Source organism: Amblyomma americanum, chromosome 2 (genome assembly GCF_052857255.1).
Source record: "Amblyomma americanum isolate KBUSLIRL-KWMA chromosome 2, ASM5285725v1, whole genome shotgun sequence".
Taxonomy (NCBI): domain Eukaryota; kingdom Metazoa; phylum Arthropoda; class Arachnida; order Ixodida; family Ixodidae; genus Amblyomma; species Amblyomma americanum.
Window position 1 is genome coordinate 7,244,325 of NC_135498.1, and position 19,419 is coordinate 7,263,743.

Consider the following 19,419-nt stretch of genomic DNA (forward strand, 5'->3'; position numbering starts at 1 on the left):
ACTAGACTCCATCTGATGCCTATTTAATGTACAGCTTCGGCCTGTATCCACTTCAGCCCCAACCTTTTTTCGAATAATACTTTTAGTGCATTAGCACCACATTTAATGTAGCAGTAACCAGGTTATGGGTCCTAAAGCAGAATACCTAGATATAGCTACTAGCAGCATAAAAAGGCATGAACAAATCAGGTGAACCAGCAGGACACAGATATTATGGGGCTTCAACGGCTAGAATCGCTCTGCGCGACAAGCGGATCCCCTTGATAGCCGCGACAAAGTTTCCAACTTACAACCATGGCAGCAAAAAAAAGAAGCATTTCTCGGTGCAGGCCTGAGCACATATCTTGTGGCGATGTCGGGTCACGCTAGAATTCTGTAAAACATGTATAAAAGCCCAAGTGCGTTAGACTCACAATATCTATTCATAGACTGGCTGGGACAACCACATTAACTACTGGTTCGTCAGCCATTTCGACTGACCGGTGGAAACTGGAGGCGGGAAGTCTCTAAATGGGATTATACACACTAAAACACACGCCGAGCCTCTTGAATGCGTTCAAACAGTAAAACGACCGTGATGGCGGACGGCACTGAACACGACGCCGTTCCGAGCAATGAGCGGGTTGCTGACGCAAGCAGTAGAGTTCTCGATTTTTTGCGCGGAGTAAAGAGTAGCCCGAGACGATGGACCACGCGTCCACATTCTGGGCTGCCACGGTCGCACGGCGCGCTTTGTCGCGTCCCGGCGGCCAGCAGCTGTCGTCCCATTGATCCCGGCCGATTTCTCCTGCGCAGCGATGGTTTCCCTGCTGGCCTCGGGCAGCAACCGCGATCGAATGAAGCGCTCGGCCATCCGTGCTATTCACTCCCGACGGACTTCGCTTCGCCGTCATTCCTCGGGTAGAGCATCTCGCTTCTGGAGGACCGTTTCGGAAAGAATCGTTATTTTTTTTTATTTCAAGGAGACGAAGAGCAGTCTTCCTTTTATAGCCTCCTCTCATTTTTCTTTGTTATGAAGCCCGTAGACGACTTCTTCATCGAGCGGGGCCCAGCTGCCATGCAATTCCTTTCATTTCTTGATGCCGACAGTTTCCTGTCGTTTTTACTTCCACTCTCTATTTTTTCACTCGAGAGTGCTGTGCCAGCACTTGTGAATTATACAGCCTTGGCACGCAAAAAAAGGCCTTTTATGCCGTGCGTTAAAGCAGTTTGTGCCAATTTATGAATAAATATTGTTATGCTAGTACAAATATTTTAAAGGAAGCTAAAAAAAATTGCGGAATCGCGTTTCGTTGTTTAATTTTTGTAAACCAACCCGGCTATTTCATCCCCGTTTACCGGCAGCGCGGCGGCGTTTCTTCGTAGAAATACACGCGAAATGATGTTTCTTAGACGAATTGCCTTTAAAGAGTTACTCAAGCAGCGGAAGACTCTCAATAGCAAACAGAAGCGAGGGATGATACTGACACATGGTCAGATTGTTGGCGCCACTCTTCTACATCTCAGCTGAAACAAAACCGTACTGCTGGATAACAAGTGTTAAAGGTTACATAAATCAAAATGAACAAAGGTTAAGAGGGAGCCTTAGTGATTAGCCGTATAGTGCTCTGCCTCAACCCTTGTTCGTTTCATTTAACGTTGTCAGAAATCCCATCTGCCTGCCTTGTCTCCACCAAGGGTGTCCTAAAAGCGCCTGACCGCTATAGAACAATCTCATTTTGTTGGGGGTTAGCGAGCCGGTTAGAGAAAAACATGATTCAGACTTGGATAAATTTCAGTAATCCTGGATGTATTGCGCTAACAAAAATTCTAGCCATGCTCTTATTTGCCAAGCTGTTTGGCTGCATGAATCGAGTGTCGTGTTATGCTAACGGTGCCTTGGATGCGTAAAGGAGTATGAGACGAGATAGAACATGATTTGCAGAGGCAGGCCTTCAAAGTCAGGTATTTACCTGCGTTACAGGATGGATGCTGCGCCAGAGTAATGCCGCTTGAAGTCAAAGGTGGCGTTGCTGTGCCTCAGTACTGCTTTACAGATGTCTGAGTGGACTGCAGTTAGAGAACGGGCAAATATTAGTCTATACAGCCATAATCCTTACGTACCTGTCGTGTTTTTCTTTTGCGTGAGTAGCAAGAAGAGCTTTCCATTTCTAAGCTTCATTATTGAAACTGAGCGCGATGGAGGGTCGTGTCGTATAGATACTACAAATCTCATCTCAACCGCACAATGCGACAGTTTCCAGGAATTTCCATGACGACATGAAAGTGTATTGTGTGCTGCAGCGCTTGTTGCGCTAAGTAAGGTAGTGGTGGTTGCTTAGCTGCAAATATTCTGTAATGTTAGGTACATAAAAAAATTGCAATCTCTCTCCTCGTTGAGAGTAGATGCAAGCATAAAAGCATGTCAAATACTATGCAGAGAACACCGTGAACGATTAAGGGCTGAGCCGTACGACGCACTACTAGGCGACGGAGGGTGTGCTATATGGAAGTAGTGGTGAAGTGGTGGTTTGCCTTGCTTTGCTGAGCTCCAGGGTGGGCAACTTGGGGGCGAGGTGCTTTGGCACTGTAAACCCTTCGCGTTTGGTTAAGCTCACACGAACGTCAGTTTACCCGTCTTTTGTTCAGTCAGCGAATTAAGCAGGCTTATTAAGCTGAGGGTACAATATTTATGAAGGAGCGTGGCTATGTCATGTATAGAGGTAATGTAGTTGTCATGTATAAACAGGAGACATGCCCTAGCCTTGCAGGTAGTTGGAAGCATGCAGCAAAAGTAATTTTTTCCTTTTTCAAACTTCTTTAATCAAACATCTGGCCACCCACTAACCAACTACGCCTGCTATGTGGTGTCCCTGATTCCCTGCCTCAATTTTTAATCATTACCGCTCCTTTTACTAGCTTACTTTTAATGATAACTGACTCACCTGCAACACGAGCACGCGCCGTTTTTATTGGCGCAGCAGAAGCAACATCATACAAATCGAGTAACTAGAGCAGATTTTTTTTTCCCGATCTGTTCTTATTTCTTCTGCCTTTACGAACAAGCTGAGGAACGTGGCCACGTGGCGTCACTTAGCTATCGCTAGATAAAATTAGCGAACGCTCCAAAGAGGCAAAAACAGCAGAAAAAGGTCCATGCTGGAGAAAAACCAAAACTTTGCCCACTGCGACGCCTAATCGAACAGAGTAGCAATCGGGCGTGCTCGTCGCACACGTCGGACGTCCTCGGAGACATTCGTTCAAGGGCAGACCGATAGGACGGAGCCAAGTTTTCCCGAAGCAATGCAGAGAAGCGTGCCTTGTACCGAGTCTCCCCGGCCCACCATCAGCTGCGCTGCTTCGAAGCACGTTCTGCGGCCCACCCGGGCTTAAACGAGGGAGCCGAAGATCGAGTCGACATCAAAGACCCCCCTCCCACCGTCAGATGTCCCCGAGTGAAGCGCACGCCTATGTACTACGTCCCAACAGCCGCAAAGCTGCAGCTCGGAGAACGTGATCGTACAGCGAACACAGAAGTGAAGTACATCTTTCTGCTTTGCTTTTGTGCGTGCGTAGATTGGCAATTATATGTGCACTTTATTTTTCATCCTATCGAGTTAAGCTACCCGGAGGCTGTACCCTTTCGGTTCACAACGGGGTCCTGTTCTTTTCCTTTTCTTTCTCTCCTTCTTGCGTCTGCTCTTCAATTCTGTCTATACGAAGCTATCTAAAGCGCTGCTGCTTTTTGGAGTTGTAAACTTTTTCATTTTGGTAAACCGCCATTTGTATTTTACGTATCACATTTAAAGTGCACTTATCTTAATGTTCGTAATCCAGTTTATGTCACAGTTTCATTTCGCGTGCGCACAACAAAATGACTTCCTGCAAGCCCACGTACATAAGTTTGATTGCGCTGAAACGTTCCCCCGCGTGCTGTTCAGCTAGAATATAGTCTAAATGTTGAAAACCCAGTCAAACCACAGTTTACCTCACGCGTACGCGCGTTGCGTATGCGTGTTGGCCACTCTATATTGGACTTGGTTAACCGCCTTCCTACGCTTTAATTTCATCAGTCTACCAGCCGACGAAAAAAAGTGGGTCTGCATGTTTAAAGGGTACATTTCCCTGAATTTGAAAAAAAGAAACGCGCTTAGTGAGTGATGTGCTGGAGCTGCAGTTTTCAAGTCGTAATAAATAACTCTTGCTGTGGTGTACCTAACGCCTTTCCTGCTACTATTCACAAATTTGTAATTCGACCGTTATTTCTGGTAGCGTAGACGTTTTTAGAGGGACATTAAAGGGACACCTAGGAGAAATTGAAGTTGGCTTGTATCGATAGAATAGCAGCTCCTGATCACAAAAACGCCACTCTTACTGAAAACAAAGCTCTTGTAATGTAGAAAATAGCAAGAACCAAAATACACGTGTCGCCGCCACAGGCCAATCTCGCAAGTACAAGCGTGATGACTTCCTAGGACAAGAGGCGCCACCTTGGAGGAATTTTCCTTACTTCATGGAAGCCACGAATCTCTGAGGCTGGCAAAGGAAGGTTGCGCACCGCACCGCTAGCCGTCAGAAATCACGGAGTCTGCGTTTACGTCACGTATCACGTCACTCCGTTCTGTGACGTCATAAGAGTTCTCCGTGTCGTCATAAGAGTTCTCGAGTTTGAATCAGAGCGGCGGGAAAAACTTTCTCAACTTCGAATCCAAATTTCTTTGAAATAAATGCATCTTTCGCGCCCGGACAAGCGGCAACAAAGCCATGAAATGCCGAACTATCAGATTTTGCTAACAAAAAAAAAATGATAGAGTTCTCCTCAGTGTCCCTTTAAAACAAAGTGGAAAGAGAAACTTCCGACTAATAGCGTGACAGACGACGGTCACTCTCTCGAAAGCTCAGGTAATGCTATGCGGACTGAGGCCTGGCGTTTGAAATTGACAATATCTGTACTGTGCCTGGTTCTCGCTACCCCCTCCCCCCTCCCCCTCATGCTCAAAGTCCGGGGACTACCCAGGTAGACTCGCATTAGCCAGTAGGTGAAACTAGAGTTTTAGGTTGCGACATACAAGGCGGACTCTTTTCACCCGGAAGAAAGTTTTGTCACGAATATTTCTTCAGCGACGTGTCCGTCGCCTCTTCCCAATATATCCTTTTAAAAAGTCCCTGATGATAAATTCAAGCTGGCTGGTATCGATAAATTACAGAGCGCTAACGACAAAGACGCTACTTTTAGTGAAAACGCAGATTTTCTTAAGATAGAAAAGTGCAAAAAAATTAAATACAGGTGTCGCCACCACCGGCCGGTTTTGCAAAGTAAACTGCGGTGAGACGACACAGTTTTTTTGGTCAAAGATCCTAAGAGGCTAGGCTACACCGCCATTCGCTTAAAAACGACGACCGCAGAGCCGCTTTTGGAGTAGACGTCACGAGAGAGAAAGCAGTGGCGGGAAGATTTTTTTTGTATGCAATTCTCTCACCAATAATTGAGTTTTCGCTGCCGAGAAGACATCAACATAGCCAGAAAGAGCCACGAATTTGTTTTTTTTTTCTGAACAACAAAAAATGAAAATAGGGTAGTTCTTAATGACAATTTAAGGCCCTATAAGACGGGTTGCCATGCGAGACCCGGTATCACTAACCCCCGTGTTTGCGAACAGCTGAACAAGCATTCGATACATGCGTTTTCTGTTTTTAAAATATACTTAGGACTACTCACAAACTTAGCTTCTCATGCAAGCACGCAAGTGACAACGCTAAGGGACGGCTGCGCCTGCTTGATATAGAGTGCAGCCGTGTTCTCCGCCGCGCTGCTCATTTTGCTCGTATGCTGTTTTCGCATTTACCAGTCGTAGTGACTCAGTGAATCTGGCGTTCAGATGCCTGCTAAAGGTCGCGGGATTGAATCACGGCCTCGTCGACCAAATTTCAGTGGAGGCAAAATGCAAAACAACTCTTCCGATGCGCACTACACTGCTGGATGTCAAATTCACGTTAATGAACCCCAGATGGCAGAAAATAAACCGCAGCACTGCACAACGGTGTCTCCTCGTCTCTCTTTCTCAATTCCATCAGCCGCATACCCGAGATTTTTCCCCAGGAAAGGCCTTTGGGGTAAATGAGCAAAGAAGAAAGTTGCAGGCGCTGTCCCCTTGCCTTCGTTGCCTACTCTGCAGCCATGCAGATACATGCTAGCTCGTCGGCCTTGCAGTCGCCGTTCTTGTGAACCTGGGCATTCTCTTATTCGCTTAGCGCCACGGACACGCGGAGAAATCATTTCGCCATGCCGCCAGCGCGTAAATGCAATGACGATCACTGGCGAGTTCCTACACGCATCAAGGCAGATTATTCGCGGAGAGTGTGCGGCGTCTTCTGCTCGCCGCTAATTGGTTTCCGGAGACATATGGCACGACGCCAAGAGGAGAAAGTTGGGAAATCGACCTTCGGGTTGCTTGGAGTGGGACGGAGACCTCGCGTTTTAGACGGCGCAGGAAAGGGATGAAACTGAATGGCTTGATAGATATGAAATAGTAAAGAAGATTGGTCTCTGTCGGCAAAACATATCAGGAATTAAAGCGCACGACCATAACACATTTCTCTGACGCTGTTGGACGGAAACCCAGAAATGAAAAAAGTAACATATTGGGAGAACCAAGATGCCTTTATGCATCTGTATTATGAACATTTTTTTTGCCTCCCTTGTGTATTCTAGCCTCTATTACATTTTTGACCATTGCACGTGGGCCCGAAAAATCATCAAAAACATCATAATCAAAGAAAAAGTTTTGTATGGGAAAAGTTGAACAAAAAAACTAATGCATTCATTGATATTATCCTTCCGGAAGTAAACAGTTTTTGGGCCGGAAAAACTTGCTTTTGTGCGAGATCGATTCTTTGGAGATTGATTAATGTAATTGATTGTCATAGCATTCAGAGGAAACGGAGAGGAAACTTTTCTTGATGAATTTTGCATCTTGCCATGCCGTCATGCCGCATCACTATCGTCACATACTTTCGTTAAAATGCCTTGCGGCATATATATATATATATATATATATATATATATATATATATATATATATATATATATATATATATATATATATATATATATATATATATATATATATATATATAGATATATATATATATATATATATATGACTTATTATAACAATATTATAATATTATATAGTAGCCAGCGTATTATATACACAGGCTACCATGTGCAAACGGTGAAAAAGCGTTTCTGTACTGATTGCACAAAGCGTTTCGCACGGGTGTCTGAAATATTTTCGATACTACCACCACATGGCCCTATCAACATTTCGTTGGCTCTCAAGTTAGCCATTAATTACGTCCCGCCCATCCCTGAAAATGTTATCTACAATATTTGTCATTTGTCTGTCTGTAAAGGGTACTCTTCCGCAGGATTGGTCTATGCGTGGCGAAGCATTACGGTACAGCCTGTGAGGAAGTCCGGGTGTTGTGTAGATGCTCCAGAATTTCGGTATTTTTAAAGGATAAATACACCCTTATGTGCTTCTCACTGCACTTTTCACCACAATCTATTTGATAGCAAGGTCTGTAACAATTACTTCGGCAAGCCAATTTTTGAAGAAAACAAATTCTTCGGCTAAAAAAGAAAAAAAAACGGCATACATCAGTCGTTTAATTGGCACAAAAAACTCAAAATATTCTGAAAAATATTCCGCTTTGTTTCTGTTTGTTTGACGGCACGTGCAACCTGCAGATCACTGGGTCCGAGAAGAGGGTGGTTAGAAAATATGCGAAAACATAATAAGCAAGTAAGTAACAACATCAATACATCCCGTATCTGCGCAACTATAAATAGTGCTAAGAAGCTGATCAGTAAGAGTAATTTCAGGCCGATACTGTACAAAGAAATTAAAAAGACAAAAAAGTGTTTTTTTTTTCATTATAATAGTGGGTTGGCTTCTCGGGATAATGGCGTCTCGTGTGTGTTCTTAGCAGAGGTGCGAGGTAAACGAACATGTCGATTGTAAGTTTATTATGCACGAGAGAAGACAATTCTTTACTGCTTATTTTTTATGATTTTGAGGGTAAGCATGTAATTTCTAACCATAAACTTGGAGAAGTTAAACTTTGAGAGTTGAACACTAACCTAACTGTCCGTCCTTGAACCTTTTCATGATTCTTAATATCAAAACGATCGTGTGCTGTGCATGCATATTGCACTTTCGCCCTGATAAATGAGAAGTAGCACATCAACACCAACCTTTTCACTCTCGTTTTCGCGAAACGCCCTGCAAAGATCACAATCAAGAGGAGACGAAACAGCTCCTGCCGGAAAAGCTGCCGCAAAGCCAATCCCCGCGCCGCCTGACAAATGGCGGGGCGCAAATCTCCCAGAAAGCCTGCAGCCTTTGAAAAAGATCGAGAAACCCCGCCAAATCCGCGGTACCGCCTCCACTGCTATTCCCGATGAAATTACCCGCGGAGACCTCTGGCGGCTTCTCCGCTACCCGAGTTGATTTATAGCTCCGCACGAAAGAACTCGTCTAAAGCGCGTTGCCCGCACAAACTTATACGCATGCCGCGACGAGGCGCGCTTCGAGCAGAGATCCCGTTATCACGAGCCCGTGGCAAATCCTACATCTATGAGCCAAAGTTTGAAGGCAGCAGAAACCACCAAGGAAAAGTAAGAACTTCCGAGTGAAATGGCGAAAGCACAGCGGACTTTAATAAAGTTTGTTTCTTTTCATTTTCTTTTCACCGATAGCTGTATGAGGGACGTTTCTCGGGGTAGAGGTCATCGTAATGCGCTGTAACCGGGAACTCAAGCGCTTATCAACTACTCGAGGATGCTGTTGCCCAGTTGGAGATGAGGCATAAATGACGTGTGATGTGTTCAGGGTAATGCAGCAATAGCGTCCTGGTGGATTCCAGCAGTATTCAGCCTATACTGCCAAGTGATGAAAGGAGTGGGAGAGGAGGAGGACGCGGTGCTGATAGCGAGGAGTGAGGTTGTTAAAAGAGGAAAGCGGTGGAGGATTCCGGAAGCCTTCCGCTTACCGGTTCCGCTACCAGCAAGTTCGGAAGGCGCAGTCTCTAAGCAACGGGGTGCTGGCATCAACCTTGAATTCCACTACAATCACGCGATCAACGCAGTGAAACACATGAGCTGCCGTTTCTCTGATCATAAGGCTATGGTCCTCGCGATGAATCCAAATCCTCCGACGGAATAGCCTAAAGCAAAAGCGTCCGTCAAAACACAATAAAAATCAATAAACAAGGATTAATTTAGTGATTGATGTGTGTAAGCAATCACATCAGCTTCCAAGGGTGGAAGCAGACCATCATGATCTCGCAGAAACGACCGGCAGCGGCAGCCATTCGGATGGGGCAGCCATTGCAAGCCGCACTGCGGCAAGTTCACGCGAGCGAGCCAAACGAACGAGAAAACGAATTGAAGTTGTGTTCCGGCCTTTAGATGCGGAAATATTGGAAAATCACCAAACACAAAACCGTCATTTGGAAAAGGTTTAATCGTAAAAGCATCAATGCAAAATCATCGCTGCTTATGCAAGTTCGTCGCACGAGATTGCCTGATCGTTCCGGTCATTTTTATCTCGGTGCTTATGTTCTAAGTTTGTCGTACACCTATTAGAAGCACTGGGCACTGCAAAGCACGTATGGTCTGACAGAACTGTTGGGACATTTTCGAACAGTTTTTTTTTTAAAGAAAGCTAAGAATGAGGCTTTTAGACTCTTTTGGTGGAACCGGTTTGTTTTGTCCACGTCCTCAGGCTGAGTGCCGTGGAGGTACTTCGATATTCGTCGGTTCTGGAGGGTGTAATAACTAGTACCCTGCATGGTTGCCCGAGAGGCAGGCACTGAGGTATAATTCAATGGCCCGTGCTTAGGGGGCGGTCCTAGGTTTCGGCAACTGACTCGGTGAACTGGTGTGTCGACCGGCAGGGGTCCGCGGTGTGAGGAGAGATGTGCGATGTAGGCTAGAAAAGTACCCAGCGCACTCCACCAAAAATATATCACGGAACCAAGGATCGGGACACCGTTCACCGACAGCGTACCCAGAAAAGCCCTCAAGGCGCGTGTGCAAACCTTAACCTTCTTGTCTGTTGGTGCTACCTGAGGCCACATGGTGGCAATATGCAGATGTGCAAATCATACCAGATTCTTAAGTTATAGAATAGTACAGACACAAGAACAAGTTGATGATCGCAGAGCTCGCACACAGACACATATCACACTTGAAACTTCCCAGGACATTTCACTGCACAGATTCACAGAAATTGCAAGCGCAGGACCTAGTACTGTTCCAAAACGTCTGATACCTCTAGAACTCTGCTAAATGTCGCACCGCATACATGCAAGCGAGATACCTGCCATTCCACAAAAAGACAGCCAATGATCAATTTCGTACACCGCCGCATCGTTCTGACTCCCGCTAAGGCCTTTCAGGGGAAAAATACGAAAGGTCCTGGACAGTTAATTAGGTAGCGGTTGACGATCCCTGATAGATCAAAACACGCCGAAGCAAGAAAAGCAAGAGAAACGGAACGTGCCTGCAGGTGAGAGGGTCACAGAGCGAAGTGTGCGTTTATCCGGAATAAAACGGCGGCCACTATTCCCGGACGAAGGGAGACAGAGGAATCAATAAAGCAAACTACAAGAAAAGCGTAAAGAGAGGCCAAAGTGGCAGCGAAGGTGTGGCCGAGACCTCACGCCACCCGCGTCAATTCGGCTAGTCCTGCTTGTTGACTCTGGCCGGCGTGCGCGGCTTTCTTCGTCACGGCAGCATTGATGGACGGCGGCTAAAATAGGCTCAGCAGGTGCAGTTGAAGCGGCGCCGAGTCACTCGCGTGAGGCGAATGACGTTTCTGACACGGACTCGCTCACAACAGCTTATCTTTTACTTAATTTTGTTTTATTAGCTACCGCCCTCTAGGCCACTTCTCAGCTCGAACAGGGTGTTTGTTTGCTCTGTTACCCGCCGTCACTGCTTTGTCTTCGACCGGTGTCTGTGCGCGATGAAGGGTCGACCACTGTTATTGCCGCTGGCTTCGACCGACCACGTGGAGGCAATGGGGGGTCGCGTCTCGCTCCAAAGTGGAACGGAACCCGGGAAGAGCTTTCGAATGCGGATGAGTGTCCGCGCAACGCGCGAACGATGAAAACAAAACCCGGCGTCACTGGAAGAAGAAGCAAAGCAAGGGGGCCCGATCTAAAAGCACTCAGTCACGACATTCGCGGCAGCATTAGAGTTGACGCTCGGCGCAACGCCCGCCACATTAACTGCTCAGTTCATTTCCTGCATCGAACGTTCCAGATGAAGAGATAGGAAAACAGCAGTAGCGCTTGAACATTTCCGCTTGGAAAGAAAAATATCAATTGACAGTCATCATTTCACTCAACCACAAAGAAACAACCACGGGGCGAGTTTCAAAAATCAGGGAGAGCACAAGGGAATGTTAGAATTATTTTTTTTTCGTGTGATGTTGAATAGAGAGGAGTATTAAAATAACTAATCACTTATTTTCTTCTATAACCAACACCCAAAACTCGACGCACAAAATATATTAGAGAAAAATTTCTCAGTGCTTTCTTAGACTTAAAACTCTAAGTTTTTTTTTTTATATGCTTTCACGCGCTACATATGGACAATGAAGGATCAACGACGAAGTGAGTACGCGAAAGAAGAAGCTCGGAATCTTTTCATGTATTCAATTCGCTGATATTCTCTCCCGTTTTTTTCTTTCCTGTTAATTATTCTGATATATTACCGAAAGCAGAACGATTAGCTTGGAAACAGTTTAACCTCTTCTTTTGGCTCTCCTGACTGAACCCAGGCCTATACCCCGTCGTGGGTATGTGCCATGTCACTAAGGCAACAACAACAGGAACATCTTACCGCGGACGCACCATGCTCAGGTTGACCCGTATTTGTAAACAGCCATCGTAAATAGAACTTGTAACAACATATTCTAATGAAACCGCCATTCCCTATTTTATTGTGGGCACTGAACAAGAACACGATTTAAACGCTATCCCGTTCCTGTTGTCCGTCGATATTGATGCGAGGAACAATGACACGACTTTGTTTCTGCTTCTGTGGCAAACAAAAATTATTTGAAGTTAGTTATAGCCGTCTATGATGGCCGGAGTGCACTGTCCAGAACCTCAATGACTGATGCGGTCTGGCGCGCCCGCTCGATTACCGATTGCTGGTCGCTCGGGTGCAAGCCGGACAGGGCAGCCTTCGAGGAAGAGTATGAAGGGTGGGAGATTGGTGTTTGGTTTTCTGGTGAGTGCCGGCACTCTCAGACGGAGTGATAGAGTGTTTAGTTCGGATTGTTTTACTACGGGTAACATTAAGGGTATTGCGTGGGGAGGAAAAGGTACTTGTGAAAAATGCTACAGTGTGGGAGAGTCTGAAGCTGGCGCCAGGCGATGGCGTCGGCTCTAGTGAGGGTGTTGTGGGCTGGTGTAAGTGTTCTTCGTTGGGTTTCTGTAATGGAGAAGGCACAAAAGAAATGAACAAGATACACATGAAACCTTTCCTGATATATCTCATATGTGAAAAAGTGAAGTATTAGAACAAAAGCGTCCAAACACTACACCCTCTAAGCAAGGTTTTATAAGCGGAATCACTGCAACGGTAGAGTTAGAATGTTAGCGCTGCGTACATTGCACCAAAGCCCATTGTGAAATCGTTTACTGCAGAAGTAAGCATTTCAAATATTAATTAGTAAATACCAATTGCAATCAAGGGTACAGAGATTAAAACCATCCAATCGCTTCACGGCTCGATGCAAATTGCTTTTTTTTCAGTCCTTATTTTATTGCAGTGAAATACTACACTGCTCATATAAAGCTGCGCAGAGAGAATCATCTCGAAAAATGAGGTCCTTCGCTAGAAAACACGGCATATTTATCGATTACGTCGCACAAAGAACATCTCGGCTTCTTTGAAAAGCACGCGGGAGTTTCTTACAGGCTCCTATTCGGCCAGTGTATTCGTGCCAACGTAAGCTACTTATCACTTCTCCCGAATGTGCGCTGTCTGATCGACGGCCCTTTCAATTAACCATTGCTATATAGCGCGCCTTTTACTAATGTGGCTGGCGGCGTTAATTAAAAGCGGAAGCAGATAAGCGCCGCATCAATACTATACGCTGCCCGCTGCCCCCTTTCATTAACCTCCCCCCCCCCCCCCCTTTCTTCTCGCGCTCCCGTTACCAACGTCCAGTTCAACCGACGTGTCAGCATAATTGGCAGAGCCGCCACAAGTTCGCTCTCGAGACAAAAAAAGAAAGAAAAGGAAGGAACATACTGCAAGCGGCCATATCCAGGCGGAACTCAGTAGACATAAAAGCAGAAGCTATGCGTAAGAAAACTGGAAAAAAATGGCAAGACCGACAACGTAAACTACTATTAAAAACAATGAGACAGAGCAAATGTTCGATTAGGAACAAAAAGAATGGCGCGCGAGGCGCAGAAATGTCGGCCAATTCTCGCCTCTGTGCTGGCGAGTCCCCACTGAACTGACCTTTAATTTTGTTCCTCGATTTTGCTAACCGGCGTTGGCGGCTCTTTTATCGTGCCGTTCTCATCTGCACCCGTACGTCTATCGCCTCCTCACCAGCAACCTAAAAGCATGGCCGCACTAAAAAGAAAGTAACACCAGAAGGAAGACACAGACTCCCTTCGTCGATTTTCGCGTCGCCTTTAATTGTGAAGCTGATGAGTCCGCGAACTTCGAGAAGAAAAGGGAAGGAAATCCGCCATAGAAAGTACAGACAACAGAGAGACAATGGCGACGGATCGAGAATTAATTAGATGTCGCGATTGCGCTGATACATGCATATCGATGTGTTACAAAAGCCCGCCGACCAGAACCTGAACGCCTATCTAACATTGCGTGGCTTTCCATTCGACGAATCTCCCAATGGCATGTTTTCTTTTTCGTTTTTGAGCTGTGCGAGTGAGCACTGAGAAAAAAACTGAGCTATCATATCGCTTTGCTCGAAGCAGAGCGGGAAGGGTCGTGTCGGGCACTAATTACACGAAAATGAGGCGCGCTTCGCGAGCCGACATGCCGCGCTTTTCTCCGCTTGACCGGTATGAAGAGAATTGAGACAAATGCGATATTCGAAAAATAAAATAAATTCAGAACTAAAGCACAGTGTTTCAATTTCATTTCCTCTGCGCGGACTGCCCGTTCGATCACTTTGTGCTGGACAGGGACGAGTTAATCAAGCCAGATATCAAATTGCTGTTTCTCATCAAAGGCCATCAGCCGTTTCTGCTCGCTGGAATAATGGAAGTGATAGGGGTACGACAGAATCGATCTAGGAATGAAATTAGCTCGTGTCCGACGCTTCGGCTCGGATGCCTGTATTCAAAAGATAACTGTTTGATTTATAAGTTCGTTTGCGGCCAAAAATGGCAGCAAAAATAACAAAAAAACCCTGCACACCAAAATTACATTTAAGAAATATCTTTTTTTTACCTTTTCTTCGGCGATCTTCGGTGTGGAATGTCCCTTGTTAAGTGTCTGTGCGTTCTAATTTTTCCAGGGCGCTTTTTCTCGAACTTTGTGTTTCGTTTGATTAGATTAGTGTCCGGTACCACATGACCCCTTTTGTTTTTTATCCAACAGACTAACATCTTTAGCCCGGCATAGCAAATGATCTATCGTTTTCCCGCGTACACAATCAAACAAGCAAAAAAGAGTCGAGGGCAGTCGCGCTACGCGGATGACCTTGATGTCTTGAACAACAAGCGCGCATTCATATGACTCACAAAGTATGTCACCCTAGATGGTGGAACCTTTAGACTTGGTAACTCGCGCAAGAGAGAGAGAGAGAGAGAATAAACTTTATTATTATATAGAGTTATTACACGAGTGGTTCACTCAGGTCCGGGAAACCATTGGCGAATACGGCCATCCAGGCCTGACCAATCAGCTGGCGCTGAAGGGGGAGCTCTGTGTGAGCCAGCTTTGCCTCCCACTGCTTATGACTGAGTTCCTGTAAACTGTGCGTTTTACGTTGCTCGGGCAGTTCCAAACCATGTGGAGGATGTCTGATATCTATCCGCAGGCCGGGCATGCTTTACTTGCGTATTGCGCGGCCCAGATATTATTGCGTCGAGCAAAGTTTGGTAGTGTGCGGACTTGCATGTTTCGCCATATAGTGGCTTCCAGACAAGTGATATCTTTTTTTTTTGGGGGGGGGGGGGGGGCGCATTTCCTTTGAACTCGCGCAAGGCAGCCTCGGAAAGGCTGCTCGAAAGCGTTACTGGGCCAGCTCACAGCGTGCACAATAGCGGCGTCCCGTTGACGTGAATAGACGCAAAGGCAACCAGTTTTCCTCAAAGTGTGAACAAAGTTTTATGCGCGGCGCCAAACTCTTGCCACCGGTGGACGCTGGAGCACGCGCTGCAAGACAGCGCTAATGGTATAAATACAGTGAACTCTAAACGCATGAGTTGTCTTGCAGCAAAGGCTGTACAAGGATGTGGACAAAAATAAGGCCCTTTGTAGTTTGGTGACAGGCTCCATTAACTTGCGCGATGTCACTGCCATGGACTGCCGTTCCCCTTCGTCGGAGTATAGAGCGCTTCAAACACAACGAGTTTTAGATGCAGCCAAATTTTCCCCAGTGGCTATTCAGAGAAAAAAGAGAAGGCTAAAAAGAAAAGAGCCAAGTAAATGGCTCAAGAGAACGCGCCTGTAGTTTTAAACTTAGCACGCCACGTGCAGTCTGGTAGGCTTATGCTGCACTTAACGTCAACTTTCATTGAGCGAAAGTCAACCGGTTGCGTGACGTACAACATTCAACGTCCAACTCTATCCTCGTCCCTGATGAAGAGAACCCCTTGCTTGTTCCGGCGAGTCCAGGCAAATTACGTGGCGCGAACGCGCCGCCCGCTCGATTCCCCGCGCACGCAAATGCAAATCGCCAAAGTAGGCCTCTTTCCTGAAAGGATAACAAAGGCTTGGCCTCCTGCTTTATCTCTGGAAAAGTTCCGCCCGACTAAAGATGGCCAGTGGCTATTAAATTCGACGTGCGAAGACTACAGCTGCCGGTACAGCGACCGATGCGAAACTTTACCCGAAGATAGTGAAGAGATCAACTGAATTTTAGAAAGGCGTCCGCATCTCTCTCACAGCGTGCGTGTATAGACAGGACGGGAACTGTGGGCCTAGTGAATTTCAAAATCTTTAGAAATGTAAACTGGACAAAAAAAAAACACAAGCGAGAAAATGCGCAAACGAATCTGGCCCACCCATGTAGCGGGAAGAAAGCGCAGAGAAAGGCATCGTGCCGGTCGACTTCGCTAATCCTTTTTAGCGCCGATGTCAGATGAGGCTATGAGAAACTCGACACGAAAGGTTCCAACTTTCTGCAGCTTTTTTTCCGTAAATTTCCGCTAGAGGCGTCGCTCGACGACGACGACGACACGTGTCGTTGCTTTCGCGCTTTCTAAACCCGCCCTAAAGAGATTATACACATTTTACAGGCCCCTCGATGCGACACGGCAACGAAATCTGGGCTCAAGCTTTTTGACGACGCGCGAAGAAAGATGTGTAATACCGCCCTCCCACTCGTTCACGGGCGATGACTGCCGTAATTTCTGCAACACACTTTCAGCGGGGACGGACACAGATTGATTTGCGTAGTATTTTTATTTCTTTCACGAATACCAGTAGTGTCGAGTCGAACTTACTTTTTCGCGCAGCAGCACTGCGTGGAGGGTAAGGCCGTCGACTGGACGCAGCTTTGAGGCAGACGTGTCGAGACGTAAGCAGCCTCAAAGCTCAGAACAACCCGATTACTGCTGCCAATAAATCGTCAGTTTATGTTTTTGACGCCTCTAATCGCGCGGCAGTGAGGCTTGGCGACCTTTTATCTGGAATTAGAAGGTTGCAAAAGTTGTTTTCCAATTAACTTGCATTGCGAACTTACAGCTGTGCATTTAGCGCCGTTTTACCGCAGCGACCGCTTGTTCAACAACTGGGCGGAGAAACTTTGTGGCGCGTTGCATTATTTAGCACGCGCATCGGCTTGCAGCAGTAAGTTGTGGCATTGAGCAGGCTTACTGGTTTCAAAAGCCATGGCAGTTATTGTAAACGCATAGTTTCGGTGAACCTAATTAAAGAAAATCTTGTTATCCAACATTTTAAAATTTTAACATAGCTTTTATTTATAGGAGCAAATGCAAATATTCGGGAATGATATACTTCCAAGAGTAAACTGGGGTGATAATTTTAGAGCGTGAACTTGATATTTACACCGAGGAAGGGAAGTAGAAAAAATCTAATAGGAGGGCACTTGAACGCTACGAGTCTGTTTATTATTCAGCAACATTTGCTTGTCTTTTCTAAACCTGTCATGGCGAGCTTAAATGCATTTGTTCCCCATGCCACGGAAATTTTCCTTTCTTGACGCCACTTTCGTTAAAAGTTTAAAGAAAATTTTAAATGCGCCTGTTAGTGCTACTGTACTTCGCGGTTTTTTCTGCCTGCTGCAATAGCCTAGTTTTAGTTTTTGTAATGAATGAATGAATGAATGAATGAATGAATGAATGAATGAATGAATGAATGAATGAATGAATGAATGAATGAATTAATGAAAACAAACAAATAAATAAACACAGATTAGAATAGTACGAGAAATTTTCCTGCGAAGGTAATTTTTTTCTGCAAGGCTAAATATTGATATTATTAAAGATAATATTGGGCCTTTATTATTTATTTATGTTAAGCCTTGTAATAATATTATTATTGATAAGATGAGCAAGCCTTCGTTCTAGAAGGGCTGTGCGTATGCTCAGTACATAAGATGGCGTCTAAACAGGATGGTGGAATGCTTATATGAAGCATACAACCGAGCCGCTTTACTAAAAGGCGCAGTAAAACTAGGGATTCAATTTTAATTGTGAGAAAAAAATAACTCGTCTGGCATTTTTTGGTAAGTGATTACACAATCTCGGCCCTGGATAATTTTTTTTTCGGTAAAATTGAATTTTACAAGGACAGTTGAGGTTTGTACTTATTTTCTGGAAAAATATCACCGAATTATCGTCTATTCTTTTCACGAACCAGCAAATCACCATCGCAGTTTTACGTTAATTCAATTTCTTGGAAAACAGAAACTTATCCTGGTTTTTCAAATTTTGGGGAATGCTATGTTTCAGCCAAAGGAACAAAGGGCTGCACACAAATCACTGCACGCTCTGCCCTATGCAGTACCCTCCTTTTTACAACAATAACTGCATCAGGGAGCTTCTCCAGGGACTAGGGCAATGTAGCAGTATTTAAGCCGAATGAGGAAACTCTATCACGTCATCGTACTGGGTGCCATTGCCAAATTCTGACCAATAAGCATAGAGCGCAGGCTTGTTGAGTTGCGGACCAACCTGCAACACTTATCAGTGTCCCGTTCCCAGTAAAGAAGCAAGCTTTTAGTTTGCATCCTTTTATCGTTTCAACGAAATGCCTTTCCCAAAGCTATTTCGGCTTGCACGCGTTTCCATTACACTAATCAAAAGCAGTGAAAATATACGCCTTCATATCACGGTAACAGGATCGAATGGAGTAACACTGCAGGGGCAGTTTCACAGATGCGTAGTGCAATCGCAATGGTCGATGTTGTAACTTGAAAGAGAGAGGAATTAACCGAAAACAAGGGATTCCATTTGATCTGTCGACATGCATCGCAAGCTTAGGAAGAAGCGTTTTTATGCGTTACTACACTGAACGTGAGTCAACTACGCGATTTTTTTCTTGTTCTGGAACAAATGCATCCAGCGTCATTTTCTGCTGGCTTGCCCAATAGCAACAGTTTCTTTCATAACTAGCCAGGGCTTTTAGGTGCATTGGGTGTGTTGCGTCATTCTCTTTTTATGCGCTTCAGAAGGACTGTCGGCTAGCTGTAAGCGTTTGTTCAAGCATAAATAAATACATATCAAAAACATGTTTTTATTCCCCGTAAAAACGCACCTGTCTATGCCATATTTTTTTTTTCGCGCTTCTATTTTCTTCACCGCTCTGTTCTCAGACCGGAGCGCTCTCCTTTATTCTGACTCTGCTCTGCACTATTCGCGCGAACATCTTTCTCCGTGTACCCGAGCTTCACTTCATTGCATAACTGATGTGACGCAACAGTGGATGCTGTATGGATCTATGACTGTACAGGTTGCTTCGTGTTGAAAGATTTTGCGACGAATGAGATGAGAGCGCCACTGGTCTGTTGAAGTGATGTCTTTTACGGCCTTTTATTTTAATCGCACGAGCAAGAAGCTGCTGCGGGTGCTTGAGATTGCCGGTAACGAAAATACAAGCACTGCGATGCACACAGTTGTCATTGCGGTGTACCGCCAAATCATATATGCTTACTGTGGTGGCCCAGAAAAAAGCCTAGACGT

General features: G+C 45.4%; 1 protein-coding gene across 3 annotated transcripts in view; it reads right to left on the reverse strand.

The window, feature by feature from the left end:
- Positions 1-19,419, reverse strand: part of LOC144120489 (uncharacterized) — a 250,212-nt gene that overhangs the window by 225,985 nt on the left and 4,808 nt on the right. The window contains exon 1 of one of the 3 annotated variants that reach the window (XM_077652932.1): positions 1,953-2,035. The exons of the other annotated variants lie outside the window; for them this stretch is intronic. The gene's annotated coding sequence lies outside the window, so the exon portion shown is untranslated. Of the gene's footprint in view, positions 1-1,952; positions 2,036-19,419 lie in introns of those variants that run through there. 3 annotated transcript variants of the gene reach the window in all.